Raw genomic sequence first — 20,243 nt, 5'->3', positions numbered from 1 at the left:
ACTTACCAAATGACTGTGAACATTCTAAACTAACACGAGTCTTATATGTGTCCAATTTAAGGGTATTACACAGAAACACACCATAATAACATGAATCAAATATGTACTTTATTCATTTACAATAAATGTCATAAGGTGCATCATTTTGATTGGAGCTAAGGGCATACACTGTCTAATGGCTCCCACTTGCACTTAAGCCAGAGTCCCATACCTTTCACGTGTTTCTCAAACACTTTTTGTGTCAGTGGCTTAGTCAATGGGTTTGCTACATTCTCCACTGATGCTACCCTATTGAATCAGGACATCCCTTTTCCAATTATCTCCCGCAGTACATGGTACTTCCTCTCGATATGCTTTGACTTTGAGTGGGCTCGTGGCTTCTTAGCCTGAGCAATAGCTCCATTGTTGTCGCACAACAACGGAATGGGTGATGTGTTGGATGAAACTACTCCCAATTCATGAATGAACTTCTTCATCCATACGGTTTCTTTGGCAGCTTCACTTGCGGCAATGTATTCGACTTCGGTTGTGGAATCTACCGTAGGCCCCTATTTGCTACTACCACATGATCCTATTGTGAAAACATACCCAGATATAGACTTTCTATCATCTGGATCTGACTGGAAATCAGCATCAGTATATTCTTGGATCTGTAGTGAGCTAACATCGAATACCAGACAAAACTCTTTTGTCCTTCGAAGGTACTTAAGTATATTTTTCACAGCAGTCCAGTGCTCCTACCCTGGGTTGGCTTGGAATCTGCTTATCACACTCACTACTTGAGCAATCTCAGGATGAGTGCATAGCATGACATACATGATGCTCCCAACGACTGAAGCATAGGGAACGTCCTTCATGCCCTCAATCTCCTCGGGAGTCTTGGGAGACATCCCCTTAGAGAGAGAGTGACTCCGTGCCTGAACAAAACATTTCCTTTCTTGGAGTTCTCCATGTTGTATCTCTTGACTATTTTGTTAATGTAAGTAGATTGGGATAATCCTATTATCCTCTTCGATCTATCTCTATAGAGTCGAAGACCTAGTAAATAGGAGACTTCTCCAAGATCTTTCATAGAGAATTGCTGTGAAAGCCATACCTTCACCATAGTCAACATTCCTACATCATTCCCAATGAGTAGAATGTCATCTACACACAGAACCAAGAGCGTAACCTTATCTCCACTGGATTTCCTATAAACACAAGGTTCATCTGGATTCTGCTCAAAGTCAAACTTTTTGATAGTAAAGTCAAACCGGATGTTCCAACTCCTAGAATCTTGCTTAAGTCCATATATGGATCTATATAATTTACATACCATGTGTTCCTAACCCGCAGCTATGAAACCTTGCAGTTGTTGCATATAGATATTTTAAGTAAAATCTCCATTCAGGAATGCAATTTTGGCATCCATTTTCCAAATCTCGTAGTCATGGTATGCTGCTATAGCTAGCAGGATCCTAATGGATTTAAGCATGGCCACCAACAAAAAGGTTTCCTCATAATCGATGCCCTCTTTCTGAGTATACCCTTTTGCCACCAGACGAGCCTTATAGATCTCAACCTTACTATCGGGGCCCTTCTTCCTCTTATAGATCCATTTGCAACCAATTGCTTTTACCCCAAGGGGCGGATCTACTAGAGTCCAGACTCCATTGGTCTCCATTGAGTCCATCTCAGCTCTCGTGGCATCTACCCACTTCAAGGAACCTATGTCCAGCATAGCTTCCATATAAGTCACGGGATCATCCTCATTGGTCGTAGCTTCCACCAAGTAACTATCCTGGTCATAGCCGAAATGAACTGGAGACCTGGATACCCGGGTAGATCTTCTAGGTTAATCATTACCTGGAACTTGTGGGACATCTCCCACTGAACCTGAGCTCTCCTCATCAAGAACAACTTCCTAACGATGATTATTCAGGATGTAATCTTCCTCCAAGAAATGGGCATTTCGGCTACAGAACACCTTCTGTTCACTTGGGTTATAGAATAGGTAACCCACAAAGCCCTTGGGGTAGCCTATAAATAGGCAACGACTGGTCTTGGATTCAAATTTGTCCACACTCGTTCTTTTAACGTGTGTTGGACAACCCCAAATCTTCAAGTGTCTCACACTTGGTTTCTTTTCAGTCCAAAGCTCATAGGGAGTCTGCGGGAACTGATTTGGTTAGAACTTGGTTCAGCACGTATATCGCAGTCTCCAATGTGAAACCCCCAAAAGATGTGGGCAACTCTGAGTGCACGAGAAGTGACCAGACCATATCCAATAAGTGTCTCACCCACTCAGATAAATTCTTGGACTGTCCCAACATACCCAGGTTTTGACCCCCTCTAAGGATCTCACTAGCAGGCATATCAAAGACAACCCAATCTGACACCTAGTGTAGTACCATAATCAAGTCTAGGGGTCAGATGTATCATTATGGTTTTGCCCATCTATCTCCAAGGTACAAGGCAATACTGGAATTTTGGTCCAATTTAGGGTTTCAAGAAAACCCACACTACATGTACCTCAGGTCTCACCATGGCAACTGAGACAAGCCACCCCAACCAACTTGGCGGCACATCAGTGTCAGCCTTGGCAGGATAAATCTCCCCAGATCTATCCAATGGCTGTAAAGATTCTAAACTAACACGAGTCTCATAAGTGTCCAATTTAAGGGTATTACATAGAAACATACCAATGAGTGTGTATGAATATACATCTCAGATCTGAATTATTATTTGTTAATTTCTCTGGACTAACAATGCCAAAGACTTGTAGATCTGAACTCAACTAATTTGGGTCTGAATTCAGACGTTGCAATCGATGGATGTAGATAAAGGAACCTTGAATAAGATGATTGGTTTAAATCTGCTTTTAGTATAATCGGCTTCATTTATTCATGATAGGATGTAGGTTTTTGTATTCCAATAATTCACTTTACATTTTCAGTGTGATAGGATTAGTTATTTATTTTCTTTTGTGAATATTGGCCTTTTTATTGCTTTGACCTTAACAGTTTATGACAAGCAGACCTGAACTGGAAGAGATCCTTTACGACCCAGAGATTGGACGGACTCTCCGTGTCCGTTTAAGAGCTGCTAGGCAAGTCAGACAAGAAGCACAAGAAGCTCAAGAAGCTCAAGAAATGGCTGAGCAGAGGACTATGATGGACTATGCCAAACCCACACTCACTGGAGCTGCCTCCAGCATTATCAGGCCCAATATTGCTGCTAACAACTTTGAGATCAAACCTGCCATCATACAAATGATTCAAAACACGGTGCAATTCTGTGGATTGGCCCACGAAGATCCCAATGCACACATTTCTAACTTTTTAGAAATTTGTGACACCTTCAAACACAATGGGGTAAGTGATGACGCCATTAGGTTGAGGTTATTCCCATTTTCTTTGAAAGATAAAGCCAAAGTATGGCTGAATTCGTTACCGGCAGGATCAATAGCTACGTGGGACGAAATGGCCAGCCGTTTTCTCTCTAAATATTTTCCCCCTTCTAAAACTGCTAAAATGAGGAATGACATCACTACTTTTTTCCAACAAGAGGGGGAATCTTTATATGAGTCATGGGAACGATACAAGGAGCTGTTAAGGAGAGTTCCTCACCATGGCCTCCCCATTTGGTTGCAAGTGCAGACTTTCTATAATGGTCTTACTGACTCAAATAAGACCATATTAGATGCTGCAGCCGGAGGATCCATAAATAATAAAACTCCTGAGGTTGCCCATGCACTTATTGAGGAAATGGCAACCAACAACTATCAATGGCATTCGGAAAGAACTCAAACTAGGAAGCAGCAAGGCTTGCATAATGTTGACACTAATACAACACTATCTGCACAAATAGGAGCACTCAGTAAGAAAATAGATGAAATGCAGATAGCTGCCATGCATGTGCAGCCTCTTAATTGTGAATTGTGTGGGGGAGGCCACATCAGTACAGACTGCCAAGTTGGCAATCAGTTCAAACCATCTACTGAACAAGTTGACTATGTCAGCAATTTGTCAAGACAACAGGGTTACCAGAGTCACCATACTTTTCATCCAGGATGGAGGGGACATTCAAACCAGCCCTGGCCAAATCAGCATACTTCCAAGCCGTTCCACCAGACTTATCATCAGCCTGAACCAAAATCCAATTTGGAAGAACTGATGACAAAATTTATAGCAGGTGCAGAAACTAGGTTCCAGAACCAAGAAGCCTCAATAAAAAACCTAAAAAACCAAGTGGGGCAATTGGCACAATTAATCTCTTCCAGACTGTCTGGAACTCTTCCAAGCAACACTGAAGTGAATCCATGAGAGCAGGTGCAAGCTATTACCTTAAGGAGTGGAAAAGAGTTGCCTGAGGTAGAAAAGAAGAATTGGGCTGAACCCAAGGCAGAAACAAGCCTTGGGACTAGACAACAGAAGACGGAACAACCAGAAGCACAACAAGGAATGCACCAACAACCACAAGTCCCATTCCCTAACAGGCTGAAACAACAAAAATTGGAGAAGGAATTTGGTAAGTTTCTTGAAATATTTAAAAGTTTACATATTAATATTCCTTTTGCTGATGCTTTAGCCCAGATGCCACACTATGCAAGGTTTTTGAAGGAATTATTGGCAAACAAAAGGAAACTGGGAGATGTGGCTACAGTTGCATTAAATGAGGAATGTTCTGCTATCCTTCTGAACAAGCTGCCTCAGAAACTCAAAGATCCAGGGAGTTTTACTATTCCTTGTACCATTGGCAGTTTAAAAATTGAAAAAGCTTTATGTGACCTGGGAGCTAGCATCAATTTAATGCCATATTCTATCTTCAAGAAATTGGGGTTGAATGAACCCCAACCCACTAGAGTGGCATTACAATTGGCTGATAGATCCATTAGACATCCTAGGGGGATCATAGAAGATGTGTTAGTTAAAGTTGACAAATTCATTTTTCTAGTTGATTTCATTGTGTTAGACATGCAAGAAGATGTGGAGGTCCCGCTTATCCTAGGGAGACCTTTCCTGGCTACCGGGAAAGCAATGATTGATGTCCAACAAGGACAACTCAGCATTAGGATACAAGATGAGGAGATAATTTTTAAAATGTCTAATGCTATGAAACATGCACTCTCTAGTGATGATTCTTGTTTTATGATTGATGCCATTGAATTGACAATTGATGAATGCTTCCAGGCAAGTAGAATAACTGATTCTCTTGAACTCTGCCTCCAGCAGGGAGAACTTGAAGAAGGAGAAAATGAAAAAATAAACCTCATGATAGCAAACCTGAACGATAAGCCTCAATTCAAGGGAAAGGGGTTTCTTAAATTAGAGAACTTAGGCAAATTGCCTGGACCATCAGGTAAGCCATCACTCCAAGAACCCCCCACCCTTGAACTGAAGCAATTACCATCCCATTTGGAGTATGCTTTCCTTGAGGAACCATCAGATCTCCCCGTGATAATTTCCGCAGCGCTGAATCCCTTACAAAGAGAAAAATTATTAAGAGTGCTGCGGAACACAAAAATGCTATAGCTTGGAAGGTAAAAGATATCAAAAGCATTAATCCATCAATCTGCACTCACAGAATTTTGATGGAAGAGGACAGCAAGCCTTCCATTCAACCCCAATGGCGCCTGAACCCCAACATGAAAGAAGTGGTAAAGGCTGAAATAATTAAGTTGTTAGATGCTGGGATCATTTATCCTATTTCTGATAGTTCTTGGGTAAGCCCTGTGCAAGTTGTGCCCAAGAAAGGGGGTACGACTGTTGTTCCAAATGAGAAAAATGAACTCATCCCTACTAGAACCGTTACCGGATGGCGTGTGTGTATTGACTATAGAAAATTAAATGAAGCCACCCGGAAGGACCATTTCCCTCTCCCATTTATGGATCAAATGTTGGAGAGGCTAGCCGGGCATGAGTGTTATTGTTTCTTGGATGGATATTTAGGGTATAACCAGATACCAATTGCACCAGAAGATCAAGAAAAGACCACTTTTACTTGCCCATATGGAACCTTTGCATACCGAAGGATGCCCTTTGGGTTATGCAATGCCCTAGCAACCTTTCAGCGATGTATGATGTCTATATTTTCTGATATGGTTGAAAAATTTATTGAGATCTTCATGGATGATTTTTCAGTTTTTGGCTCTTCGTTTGATGCATGTTTGAATAATCTGGAACGGGTGCTTACTAGATGTAAAGAAACACATTTTGTGTTGAATTGGGAGAAATGTCATTTTATGGTGCAAGAAGGCATAGTGTTTGGACACAAGATCTCTCAAAGAGGTATAGAAGTCGATAAGGCCAAGGTGGAGGCAATTGAAAAATTGCCAACCCCAACATCTGTTCGTTCTTTCAGAAGTTTCTTAGGACATGTCGGATTCTATAGGAGGTTTATTAAAGATTTCTCAAAAATTTCCAAGCCATTATCTACCTTGCTTCAGAAAGAAGTGCCTTTTGAATTTTCAACTGAATGCTTTCATGCTTTCAACATCTTGAAAGACAAATTGATCCATGCACCTATCATGGTAGCATCAGATTGGACCCTCCCATTTGAATTAATGTGTGATGCGAGTGATTTTGCTATAGGAGCTATTTTAGGACAAAGAATGAACAAACATTTTCAGCCAATTTACTATGCTAGCAGAACCTTGACTGGACCCCAACTCAATTACACCACCACAGAAAAGGAGCTGCTAGCAGTAATATTTGCACTTGATAAGTTTCGTTCATATCTGATATTATCCAAGGTTGTTGTCTACACAGATCACTCGGCATTAAGGCACTTGCTTACCAAGCAAAACTCAAAACCAAGACTGATTAGGTGGATCCTTTTATTGCAAGAGTTTGACATTGAGATTAGAGACATGAAGGGTGCTGCAAACCTGGCTGCTGACCATCTCTCCCGGTTGGACACGGTAAGCTCAAAAAAGGAGATAACCAGCAACATTCGAGAAGAATTTCCAGATGAGCAGTTGTACTCAATACAGAAATACTCATATCCTTGGTATTCTGATTTTGCTAATTATCTAGCTGCACAAGTCCTTCCTCCTAACCTTTCATATCAACAGAAAAAGAAATTCCTTTCTGATGTAAAATACTATCTGTGGGAGGAACCCTTTTTGTATAAATTGTGTGCAGATCAGATCATAAGGAGATGTGTCCCCGAGGAGGAGATGGAGTCGGTACTCCAATTTTGCCATGATAAAGAAGCAGGAGGTCATTTTGGAGCTAGTCGCACCGCAGCCAAGGTTTTGCAATCAGGTTTTTATTGGCCCACACTTTTCAAAGATGCCCATAGGTATGTGTCCACATGTGACAAATGCCAAAGATCGGGAAACATTTCCCGACGGAATGAAATGCCCCTTTCCAATATTTTAATCTGTGAAATCTTTGATGTTTGGGGTATAGATTTCATGGGACCTTTCCCGAATTCTTTTGGGAATAAGTACATCCTCGTTGCAGTTGACTATGTATCCAAATGGGTAGAAGCCATGGCTTTACCCACAAATGACTCAAGAAGGGTGGTACACTTCCTAAAGAAGCTATTCTCCCGATTTGGCACTCCGCGAGCTATAATTAGTGATAGGGGAACTCACTTCTGCAATAGCCAATTTGAGAGGTTAATGCAGAAATATGGAATTACACATAAATTAACTACCCCTTATCACCCTCAAACCAGTGGCCAAGTGGAGTTGGCTAACAAGGAACTCAAAAGAATTCTGGAAAAGACCGTAGCATCTGCCAGAAAAGATTGGTCCATCAAATTAGATGATGCATTATGGGCATACAGAACTGCATTTAAGACACCCATTGGCATGTCCCCCTACAGATTGGTCTTTGGTAAAGCATGCCATTTACCAGTTGAATTGGAACACAAGGCCTATTGGGCTCTTAAATTCTTAAATTTTGACATTCAGGCCACAGGGGCTAAAAGGCGGTTGCAATTGAATGAATTGGATGAATTCAGACTTACCACCTATGAGAATGCCAAAGTTTATAAAGAAAGAATAAAAAACTGGCATGATAAGAACTTGCTGAGACGGGACTTTTATGTAGGCCAACAGGTATTGTTATATAATTCCCGTCTCCGCTTGTTTCCAGGTAAGCTGAGATCCAGGTGGTCTGGACCCTTTACCATTTCACAAGTTTTTCCCCATGGGGCTATAGAACTCACCCACCCGGTTCACAGCACGTTTAAAGTAAATGGTCAGCGCCTGAAACCATATTTAATGAGCGGTACTGTACCCCCTCCATCCACTGTTTATCTTGATAACCAATAATCTTTTATGCTTGCTCATGAACAGGTTAAGGAATCTTTTTGTCATTTATCTTTTTAGAATATTAGTTAGTAAAATAAAGATCTTTTTCTCAAAATTCCAATTCTTTAAGGACTCAGTTCATCATTTTCTTTTCTTCAGTTTGCTCTAGCAAGTGTGATCCCCTAACACTACGAACATTGAGGACAATGTTCATCTTAAGTGTGGGGGAGTGAGCCCGAGGCTAGGATATGGGGGCTGAAACCATGCACCCCAACACACATATGCAGGCAATGACATAACCAAAAAAGACTGGAACCCCTCAAGTTCATTACTATTTATTTGATGATTTTTTTTAAGAAGGAATTCAATGAGTTGAGGGAGACTGATGTACTTGTTAAGTTTTTATTCTTGTGAATAACCCAGTTTGATATATGCTTGAGAAAAGGAGAGCTGAATATGCCTTTCAGCATGACTAGCCCTAACTTCCTTCATGTGTATGGAAGCCCTTGATTTCATTGTTAATGGTCAAGAAAGCTAGTGCACATCTGAAGTGTTGATTCTTGAGGTTCAATAATTGCAAAGAAGGACAAAAGCCCAAATTGACTCCGCTATTCTGAGCTGAATAGTAAAACTATCAGCTTAGAACATGAGTCCTATTTACCTACCTCAAGCAAGTGACCAGTGTGAGATGGAGCATAAGATGCACTCACACCAAAAAAAAAAAAAAAGGGGGTGAGATGGAGCATAAGATGCACTCACCCCTAGAATTAAGAAATTGTGGTGATAGCTGAGGTTCAAAGGGGCACTCTAAAGTTGAACTCTCATTAAGATTTAGTTACAGATGTGAAACTTAGTGAAATTTGATGATGGCACCCAATTCACCTTAAACTTGTATCAGTTCAGGTTTGAGTTCATCTGAACTCAGATTTGAACTAAGCAGTTCTGCAATAGCAGAATTCAGGTCTGAACTCAAGTCTGAGTTCGGATCTGAATTCTCAATTGCCTTATCTTTAGTTATTGCTACCAAATTGTTTTTGGGGAATAACAGAAGTGCCCTAGGGTGAATTGGGGTGGTGATGACACCCAATTCCCCTCAAAATTGCATCAGTTCAGGTCTGAGTTCAGAGGAACTCAGATCTGAACTGTTGCAGATCTGCAATAGCAGAACTCAGATCTGAACTCAAATCTGAATTCTCAATTGCTCCTCTTGTTGTTCAAAAGATCTCCCTTTTTTTTCATTTTATATATATATATATTTTTTTCTTTTTATAATAAAAAAAGAAATAAAAGTCTGAAACACAAGCATTTCTTTTCGGCTGAGTGCTGCAGATCTGAAATCTGCTGATCTGAGTGCCGAATGCAACTCAGATCTGCAACACTCATGTTTTTGTGAATTTTTTCTTTTTTTTTCTTTTTGAAGGGAACAACACCAAGATTGAATAGAAATGAAATATGCCTTTATTAAAATGAAACTGAAACCAACAAAAGAAAGTAATCTACTTAAGAAAGAAGAAACATAACTACAGTAGTACAGCAGTTGCATTCAAAGCTAAAATGTAAAGTTAAGCAAATTAAACCAACTATGAATGCAATGCTGAATGATACCAGATTAAGAATGCTCAATGTTTCCTAATATTGCTTCTATTAATCCCCGACAGCGGTGCCAAAAACTTGATGTGTGGCTCATTGTGACACTAGCAAGTGCACTAGCCGTTCAAGTAATAAAGTAGTGAGTGAAGTATCGTTCCCACGAGGATTTAGGAAACAATTACCAATACTAAATTGAGCACTTTTTATCTGATCAACAAATAAATCAAAACTTTAATGAAAGCTAAAAAAATTCCTAAATTAAAGTCTATCTAAATCATTGGCTCAATTGCCTTCAAATCAGGTTAGAAGAGTAAGCAGTAAATGTCAATCTCAGAATTCAGCAATCTATCAATTTGGATCATTCGAATAAATCATGATTGAGCCTTGGGTTGGTGAAACCCCAAGGTCATGAACAGCCTCTCTCAAGCGCATGTTCATCCTATGCATGAGTGACGGTTCTTCTATCTCTAACAAGAATCTAATCCCCATGCATGCATCTTCAAATACTTCTAAGGCATCAATTCAAATTTGAATTGATCACCAACTGAATTGTGCAAGTTATCTCTAACCTTGCACTCAATTTAGTTCTTGAATAGTAGATCTGAATTCCTAGAGTCTCTCTCAAGCACTCTAGGAATTCCAAGCTGTAGATTAATTCGGCCAATCTGAAAATTACAGATCTGAATTCTCTTTCAAGCAATTCAGATCTTGCAATTTCAGATCTGAGAATTCAGATCTGAGTTTTGAAGGTTAGTTGGCCGAATTAATCTACAATAACACCCTTATTCAAGAAACTTCAAATACAATTCATGACCATTTGAATGAATAAAAAAGAATTAGATTGCTGAACTGAAATTTTACAAGCTGAAATACATCAAGGAAGAATGGAAACAAGGAGAAAGAAGAAAGAAAATATAACAAAGAAACTGAATTCGAATCAAAAGAGAATGAACTACAATTGATTTATTACAAAAGATCTTTGAATCACAAACCCTCAATTCGAACTCACCTTTTCTTCTAGCTTGCTTGTCTTGAACTTCCTTCAGCCCTTCTTCTTCTTCTTCCTTGCGCCTAGCCTTCTTCTCCTCTCTTCTCTCAAGGTGGCCGAACCTCTAAGAGTGGGAGAGCCTTCCTCTCAAGCAATTGAACACCTCTCCCCCCTCCTAGAGGCCTCCTTATATAGTTTTTCAAGGGGGCTCTTGCCCCTTCTTGAAGTCTATAGAATTGGGTGTATTACACCCCTCATGAACCTTCTAGAGTGCTCCCTCCTTCTCTTCAAGAAACTTCTAGGAGTTGCCGCCCCTATCTCCCTTTGGGCTGCTATTTGGACTACAACTTAGCTTGCTTTTGAGCTCATGTGGGCTACACTCTAGGTTGTTATTTGGGCTAAAAATGGCCTGGGCCGAAATTTCCTTCTTGCTAGGCTTCTTCCCTTGGGTTTTCCAAAGAGTTAGCTTGCACTACTTGGGCCGAATGAAACTCCCTTGCTCTCATGGCTGGGCCGGGCTGAACTTGATAAATTTTGGGCTTTCTTTTCTTGCTTTTGCATTCTTATTGTTGATTTGGCTCCCCCTGAAATCTTTCTTGCAATCAAGCTAAAATAAGGCAAAATCTAATTAAACCAGCATAAAATTTCATGCAAAAACCTCATAAAATATAGATAAATTGTAGGTTCATCACATACCAAAACACATGAATCAATTATGTACTTTTATTCATTTACAATAAATGTCTTCAAGTACATCAATCTGAGTGGAGCTCAGGGCATACATTGTCTAATAACCTCATCCTCTGCAAAGTCATAGTGCCCGCGCTTGATGTGTGGCTCATTGTGACACTAGCAAGTGCACTAGCCGTTCAAGTAATAAAGTAGTGAGTGAAGTATCGTTCCCACGAGGATTTAGGAAACAATTACCAATACTAAATTGAACATTTCTTATCTGATCAACAAATAAATCAAAACTCTAATGAAAGCTAAGAAATCCTAAATTAAAATCTATCTAAATCATTGGCCCAATTGCCTTCAATTCAGGTTAGAAGAGTAAGCAGTAAATGTCAATCTCAGAATTCAGCAATCTATCAATTTGGATCATTCGAATGAATCATGATTGAGCCTTGGTTTGGTGAAACCCCAAGGTCATGAACAGCCTCTCTCAAGTGCATGTTCATCCTATGCATGAGTGATGGTTCTTCTATCTCTAGCAAGAATCTAATCCTCATGCATGCATTTCTTCAAACACTTCTAAGGCATCAATTCAAATCTGAATTGATCACCAACTGAATTGTGCAAGTTATCTCTAACCTTGCACTCAATTCAGTTCTTGAATAGTAGATCTGAATTCCTAGAGTCTCTCTCAAGCACTCTAGGAATTCCAAGCTGTAGATTAATTCGCCCAATCTGAAAATTGCAGATCTGAATTCTCTTTCAAGCAATTCAGATCTTGCAATCTCAGATCTGAGAATTCAGATCTGAGTTTTGAAGGTTAGTTGGCCGAATTAATCTACAATCACACCCTTATTCAAGAAACTTCAAATACAATGCATGACCATTTGAATGAATAAAAAAGAATTAGATTGCTAAACTGAAATTTTACAAGCTGAAATACATCAAGGAAGAATGGAAACAAGGAGAAAGAAGAAAGAACATATAACTAAGAAACTGAATTCAAATCAAAAGAGAATGAAACTACAAATGATTTATTACAGAAGATCTTTGAATCACAAACTCTCAATTCGAACTCACCTTCTTCTTCTAGCTTGCTTGTCTTGAACTTCCTTCAGCCCTTCTTCTTCTTCTTCCTTAAGCCTAGCCTTCTTCTCTTCTCTTCTCTCAAGGTGGCCGAACCTCTAAGAGTGGGAGAGCCTTCCTCTCAAGCAATTGAACAACTTTCTCCCCTCCTAGAGGCCTCCTTATATAATTTTTCAAGGGGGCTTTTGCCCCTTCTTGAAGCCTCTAGAATGGGGTGTATTACACCCCTCATGAACCTTCTAGAGTGCTCCCTCATTCTCTTCAAGAAACTCCTAGAAGTTGCCGCCCCTAGCTCCCTTTGGGCTGCTATTTGGGATACAACTTAGCTTGCTTTTGAGCTCATGTGGGCTATACTCTAGGCTGTTATTTGGGCTAAAAATGGGCCTTCCTTGCTAGGCCAAATTCTCCTCATAGCTAGGCTTTATTTTCTTGGGTTTTCTCAAGGAATTCACTTGCTCTTTTTGGGCCGAAGTGCTCTCTCTTGCTTCCACGACCGGGCTGGACTGAAATTGGTCTTTTTGAACCTTCTTTTCTTGCCTTTTTCCTTCCTTTTCTTGGATTGATTATCACTGAACCTATTCTTAGCATTAAGCTAAATTAAGGCAAAAATTAATAAAACCGGCTTAAAAATCCAAGCTAAAGTCCTAAAAAATTATAGATAAATTGTAAGTTCATCAGCGCTCAGAGAAGGAAAGCTCGGACAAAATTGGGAAGGGTCGTAGAGAGCCACTAAGGTTCTTGGTCCAAGTACCTACCGGCTCGAAGACCTGGATGACCGACCAATATTGAGGAATTAGAACACAGGAAATCTTCGGATGTACTACCAATAACTCAATATCAATAAAGGGCATCTTGTTCAAGCAAAACGTTGAGCGGCCGACACACCACATGCACGCACACCACATAAAACACACATGCCACTACACAACCAAGCTACATGACTACACTACACGACCACGCTACATGACCGTGCTACACGACCGCGCTACATGACCGTGCTACACGACCACACATGTGTAGCTTCGTATAACCCATTGACTCGGCTGACCCCCGAACGGCCTGAGCCTACAACGCATAGCTCGACAATGTATTACCGACTGACCTGACTCATTTGACCTCCGAACGGCCTAAGCCCACAATGCACAGCTCAGTAGCGTACTACTAACCTACCTGACTCAACTGACCTCCGCACGGCTTGAGCCCACAATGCAAAGATCGGTAGAATATCGCTGACCTATCTGACTTAGCTGACCTTCGATTGCCTGAGCCTAAAGTAGAGAAGAACACCCCCACCCCTCAAAAGGCCTGAGGACTGTCAACCAAACTCCGCTCGCCTACCGTCTAAGTCGGCCAGAGCTAACCGAGGAACGACTAGCCCTCGAAGGGCCCCAAAGGCTCCCGAGACTGAAATCTGAGCATTCCAAAGACGAGAGCTCGGAATAAACTCCCGCTTCACCAATTGAAGGCTAAAGATCTCAGCCAAACCAAACCTTGGCCAAGGCAAGGCCGAGGAAACAAAAAAATATATATATATAAGTTTCACACAAGTTTGGAACAAGAAAATTTCATTAAGTTAGAGCAACCAATACATTAGGCGAAAGCTCGGCATACCAAGCCATTACAAGAGCAACAAAAAGAAAAAGAAGGGACCTATGATAGTTTAATCCACAGAAGGGAAGTTGGCGGCCTCATCATCCCTATCTTCATTAGCTTCGCCGCCTCCACCTTCCTCACCAACAAGCTCATCCAAGGTCGGGGGTGTTTCATCGTCATAGGCTTCCCAAGTCTGCGCAACATTGGCTAGCTCGGGACAGTGGCACAACACTCTCTGTTGGAAGACATTAAAACCTGCTTAGTAGGAAGCTGAAGCATACTGATCCATGTCCTACCGAAGTTCCACTGAATTCTTATACTGCGTCACTGCCTCCTCTGCGGCCACTTGCTTCAGTCGTTCCCTCTCTTCCTTGAGTTTGGTGGTCTCATGCTTCAAGTCATGGACCAACTCTACTTGCTCGGTCAACCGAGCCTTCAACTCAGCCACCTCATTCTCCAATGTAGTAGATCGCTCCCCAACCGCTTGAAGCTCAGCCAATTGTGGCTTCGGCTGCAAGTACGCGGAATGTTCCTTCTCGTACCACCGCCGCAACTCATGAAGGCGATCAAGCACAGCAATGGCCGAGCATGTGTTCTGCGGACACTAGAAGCAATGTTAGCACGAGGACACACACTTAAAACAATGAAGGCACTTATGTATGAGCTTACCTGAGCCGCAGCCCGGATTAGCGAGCACTCTAATGCACTGCTCCCAATACTCCCGACCTTTAGCCTGTCCCGACTATGAACCGTCTAGCGCGTCACATGGATGTTCGAGCTACTGCTCCCCACCTCGATCTGCATAGGGAAAGCTGTCTGGAGAGCTTCCCCGAGTTCCACGACCACCACGACCCCATTCCCCCGCCGTCGAGCTCTCTTCTGCCAGTGAGGTGCCCTCTCGGAAGACTCAGGGGAGGAACTACCTCAACTCAGACCTGCGGTACCGTGCCAGCCCGGTTCTGCCTCTGGCGATTCTCCTTCGTCAGGCGTACGATCTCCTCTTCACTCGCCATTTCTACACCTGTATCACGGAAGCACGACAATAAGTACAAGAACAAAGAAGCAAAGAAAGTACAAGAAGATAAAGCAACAAAATGGACAGACCAGCCACCCTACGTATCAGCCCGTCGAGCATCAGCATCTCTGAGCATGTATACACAGTTACGTCTATCTCGTGGATCATGATCAGAGCCGACCATTCCTCCCAAGTAAGCGCCAACCATTAAAGTTGGGGCACTCTCATTCTTGGCTCTTGTAGCACGGCTGGGAAGGGGAGGCCCCTATAACAATGGACAAAGAAGAAAGTCTCCTTCCAATGCTTCACAGAGGAAGGAGCCCTGACCAACACTTTGACATTCTTCCTAGTCAAGAAATAGTAATAGCCCTACTAGTGAGGTTTGAGCTGATGAAGGAAGCTCACCATACCCAGGGTCAACTCGATATCACAGACAGTGCAGTAGGACAGAAGGCCAACCAAAAACCTAAAGGAGTTCGGTATCAACTACACTGATAGTACTCGGAACCATGCAAGTACCTCGGCAACCCCTTCGTTCAGAGGGAACCTCAGCCTGACTTCAAAACTGTTCTCGTACACACAAAAGTTCATCGGGCCGAGCACTGGTGGCCATCTCACCCTGTTGCGGGCACCTCATTCGAATGTCCTCAAGGATGTCATACATAGCTTGAATCCGAGCCATATCCTTGATGTCCAACGCATCGGGTGTGGTCCCAAACTGGTGTCCAGCCCGTAGTGGAAGCTCGACTTCTGCACTAGAAGTACCAACCTTGACCTCCTCAACCTCAGACTCGTAATCGGACTCACTAGAACCAGAAGAGCTAGAAGCAGAAGAAGAATGGGAAGATGAGGAAGACATCTTACTGAGCTTAAAGTCGAGGAATAAAAATAAAGCGCCAAGCAATGTTGACAACACCCCGCCGAGCTATCCCAACAACTCCTCTCACAAATGGCAAAGGGAAAATGCCCCTCCACCCCTTCTTATAGCCTACAGGAATGTGAACCAATGCCAAATCTATGGTAGAGATCAAGCGCCGCCCTAACAAAGCTCGGGAAGATCAACCGACGCGACTGTTACCGCATGCACAAAGCCTTAGAAATAGATGCGACGACCTTGACAAGCAATAGCTAGGGCATTAATTGCTCTGGTGCACCCTGTGGCAGTGGTCCAACCACCAATGCAGGTGCTTGAGGTTCACCCAGGCCCACTGGGTCAACCAATTCCCCTGATTTCCTCGGGATGCCCTACAGCAAAGGAGGCCTCGCTTTGTCCCTGCCAAGCATCCTATTCTTCGACTTCAGAACTGGGGGAGTGATGCTCAGATCCTGAAATTTCAAGTACAAGTTCCTCAGTCGAAGAGCATACCCTCAACTTTGAAGCTCGGCAAATCACAACTGAGCATCACAATAGGTTGGCACCTGCGAAGCCCCCAACTTTGAAGCTCGGTAACAACCGAGCATCATAATAGCTCGGCACTGGCAAGGACCTCAGCTTCGAAGATTAGCAAGCCACAGTCAAGCATCGCAACAACTTCAGTTCCACAGCTTGGCACCCCCAAGGGACCCGTCTTTGTAGCTTGGCGCCCCATGGCCAAGCATCACAACTTCAATTCTGGAGCTCGGCCTCCGGCCGGTAGCAAAAAGCCTTTCATCGACATTCGACCGAGCTAAGCCCCAACTTCATAAGCTAGGCACATCATGGCCGAGCTTCACAGCGGCCTCAACTCCGAAATTCAGGCCCAACTCCAAAGCTCGGCACACCAAGACCGAGCATCAGCACGGCATAGAAGCTCGACATGCACTTCGAATCAGAGCCATTCCTCGGCCCCACTAGGAGGACAGACCTGGAAGCTCAGTTCGACACCTTGGCTCTCTACCGAGCTATGCAACCGCGCAACACTTCGGTGCCTACCAGGCACTCCTACTTCCTTGATCACAGGTCTTGAAGCGCAGCCTCATCCTTGTAGATTGGCCCCACCTTGCCATCAAGGACCATCTGGTTGCTCTCCTCAGTTCGTGCACCACCCCAGATTGAGCAGCATCACCTTCCTTAATGGGGACTTACAGGAAGAGGCTTACATGTAGTTACCTCCTGGATTTTATGATGCAGAAACAAGAAAGAATGTTTGCTGGCTGAACAAAGCCTTGTATGGACTAAAGCAGTCTCCTAGAGCTTGGTTTGATAGATTCAGACAAGCCCTTGAAAAGTTCGATTATGTACAAGACCAGTCAGACCACACCTTGTTTATCAAGAAAGTGGATTCTTCCTTAACCTTGCTTGTTGTATATGTGGATGGCATTGTAATAACAGGGAGTGATAACAGTGAAATTGAGACCCTTAAGTAACCCCTTCATCAAGAATTTGAGGTCAAATATCTAGAAGAGCTATAATACTTCTTAGGTATTGAAGTAGTTAAGTCCAAGCATGGAATTTTTGTTTCTCAAAGAAAGTATGTTCTTGACTTGTTGGAAGAAACTAAAAAGTTGGGTGTGAAGCCTGCTGACACACCAATTGAACAAAACCACAAGATCAGTGCAGAAGGTGGAGATCCTCTTGAAGATAAAGCTATGTTCCAATCGCTAGTTGGAAAACTTCTCTATCTTTGTCTCACACGGCCAAACATCAGTTATGCAGTTAGTGTTGTTAGTCAGTATATGCACTCTCCTAGAACTACCAACCTACTTGCAGTTGAAAGGATATTGATATATTTGAAAAGGTGTCCTAGCAGAGGTGTTTTGTTCAAGAATAATGATCACATGAAGATAGAAGTTTACATAGATGCTGATTGGGAAGCGTGTGTCGATGATAAAAGATCTACCTCTAGATATTGTGCTTTTGTAGGAGGTAATCCTGTCTCCTAGAGGAGTAAGAAACAAAATGTTGTTTCTCGTTCCAGTGCTGAAGCTGAGTATAGGTCCATGGCTAATGGTATGGCTGAAATCCTATGGTTGAGATCCCAATTTGAGGAGTTGGGTATTGCTTATGAGAAGCCCTTAATGTTGTATTGTGATAATCAGGTTGCTATTAATATAGCTCATAATCCAGTACAACACGATAGAACTAAGCATATTGAAGTGGATAGACATTTTATCAGAGAAAGGGTTGCATCTCAAAAAGTATGTCTTCCGTATATCAACTCTGACATGCAACTTGTAAATCTTTTCACCGAGGCTGTTTCAAGGAAGAAGTTAGTGGCAGACCTTCGCAAGTTGGGAATGACAAATATCTATTCCCAACTTGAGTGGGGGTGTAGAGAACACTGATGTGGTCCCCACTGTGTCCGTACAGTTAGTAATTATGTTAGTTATTTCAGTTTGTTAGTTAGTAGTTATTTCAAACTTATATTATTAATTTATTTATTTTTACCATGTAAGCAATAAAGGTAATTCAGCCCTTTTACATTTATTTGGATATGAATATAAATATAAGTAGAGGGGCGGCAATTGCTAGCTTTCTCACTTTCGTTTCTGAACCCAACCTTCAAGTTCTTATTCTCCTCTCCTTCTCTTCTCTTCTCTCCTACTTCTCTTCTATCTTTGTTTGTCTTTTCTCATCAATATTTTAAATGGATTGTAGTCTTGTTCGACGACTAACTGCTTTGTTTTGGTTGTGTTGTACAAGTTTCAAGTGTCAGTTGCATTGGCCATTGAAGAGGTTGTGGCTTCCTTGTCTCTTTTTTTTTTTTCTGGTTTGTTTTTATCTCTCTGTATGCTTTCTACCAAGGTTTTAAAAACCGAATAAAAAACGAGACCATTCTGGCCATCGTTTTCCGGTTCATCGGTTCAACCATCTGAATCGAATGGTTTGACCCATAACATCATAAATAAAGTAAAAACAAAAAAAATATTTATAAATAATAAAAATATCATAAAAATTAAATAAATACAAGAAAAAATTCAAAAAAAACATCATATGAAAAACTATATATAAATAATGGAACAAATACGGAAAATTGGGTATATTATACCTTCTCAGCTTCCTGTAATAGTGGTGTGATGGTGTCACAATCACAGAGAAAGGGGAATTAAAACCACCATTGCAACTAAAGACTCATCGACAGAGGAGAAAAAATTCCAAAGCCACCAATCTGTATGTCATCGTTGTGGTCTATGTCACCGCTGCAAAACTACCAATCGCCATAGGTCAATGTAGGTTGTCATAGGTTCTTGATTTCTGTCGGAGGTCGGAGATGTGAGGTAGATGGGACCTCAAATGGTTGATGGGTCGAGCGAGAAATAGAGAGAATCAAAGAATAATACTATCGGTCATCAGTCACCATGCGTCATCGTAGCTTGTCGTAGCTTGTTGCAAGTCATCGAAGGTTAGAGCAAGAGAAATTTAGAAAGAAAGATTGAAAACCATTTTCGTTCGGTAAGACTCTAGCCCCAATTAGATTTGGGACTCATAGGGAATTTTTAATTATTATTATTTTTTAATTATAGTAAAATATAAAACATAACCACGAACAAATGCCCAGGTCGAACGGTTTAGTAGTTTGACCACCCAGGTTAGTGGTTCTCTGACCATTTCAACGTTTATTTTTTTTTGTTGAGAATTTACAATTCAGAGAAAAATTGGACCCAAAGACTTGACTAGTTCTCGGGTCGAATTGTCTGACTGCCTGGTCCAGTCTAGTTTTCAAAACCATGCTTTCCACCCTTTATGGGGTTGTTTATCTCTTAGTGTTCCTTATCTTTTGTCTTGCTCTTGTTGTTTTCTCTTTTCTTTGGTTGAATGGCTTCGGGAAGTGATCAAAATGTGAGTAGTGGGGGGTTCAAGACCTAAGCTCAACCTTTGTCCAAATAATGCAAGAGAACCAAAACCCAGGGGTAGATTTTTCGACTTTACTTCAAATATAATAGAAGAAGTCCAAAGTGTTTGGAAGTTGTGTATGATAGGAAGAAATTTTCCTACGATGGCATTACCTCTGTAGGACATTGCAAATAGGGCTTATGGTAGTTGATCAATCAATGAGAATAGTCTCCATATTCAACCATGCAGAGGGACTATTACGAGTTTAGGTTTTGATATCAAGTAGATTATGACAATG

The 20,243-nt window shown here is 41.7% G+C and overlaps 1 long non-coding RNA gene and 1 other non-coding gene across 2 annotated transcripts; both read right to left on the bottom strand.

Annotated features, from left to right (window-relative positions):
• Positions 1-3,509: 3,509 nt before the first annotated feature.
• LOC148852935 (small nucleolar RNA R71) lies at positions 3,510-3,616 on the bottom strand. The gene has a single exon (XR_016100057.1). It is a non-coding gene; the product is annotated as a small nucleolar RNA R71 (small nucleolar RNA).
• Positions 3,617-14,135: 10,519 nt separating this feature from the next.
• Positions 14,136-19,581, bottom strand: LOC148852934 (uncharacterized). Its single transcript, XR_016099393.1, has 3 exons — positions 19,161-19,581; positions 14,847-15,198; positions 14,136-14,772 (listed from the first exon to the last, which is right to left on the bottom strand). It is a non-coding gene; the product is annotated as an uncharacterized LOC148852934 (long non-coding RNA).
• Between the last annotated feature and the right edge of the window lie 662 nt (positions 19,582-20,243).

Source organism: Nelumbo lutea, chromosome 5 (assembly GCF_056320005.1).
Source record: "Nelumbo lutea isolate HS-2025 chromosome 5, American lotus-T2T, whole genome shotgun sequence".
In the NCBI taxonomy this organism is placed as follows: domain Eukaryota; kingdom Viridiplantae; phylum Streptophyta; class Magnoliopsida; order Proteales; family Nelumbonaceae; genus Nelumbo; species Nelumbo lutea.
The sequence above is the reverse complement of the archived record's forward strand: the minus strand, read 5'-3'. Positions and strand labels throughout refer to the sequence as shown.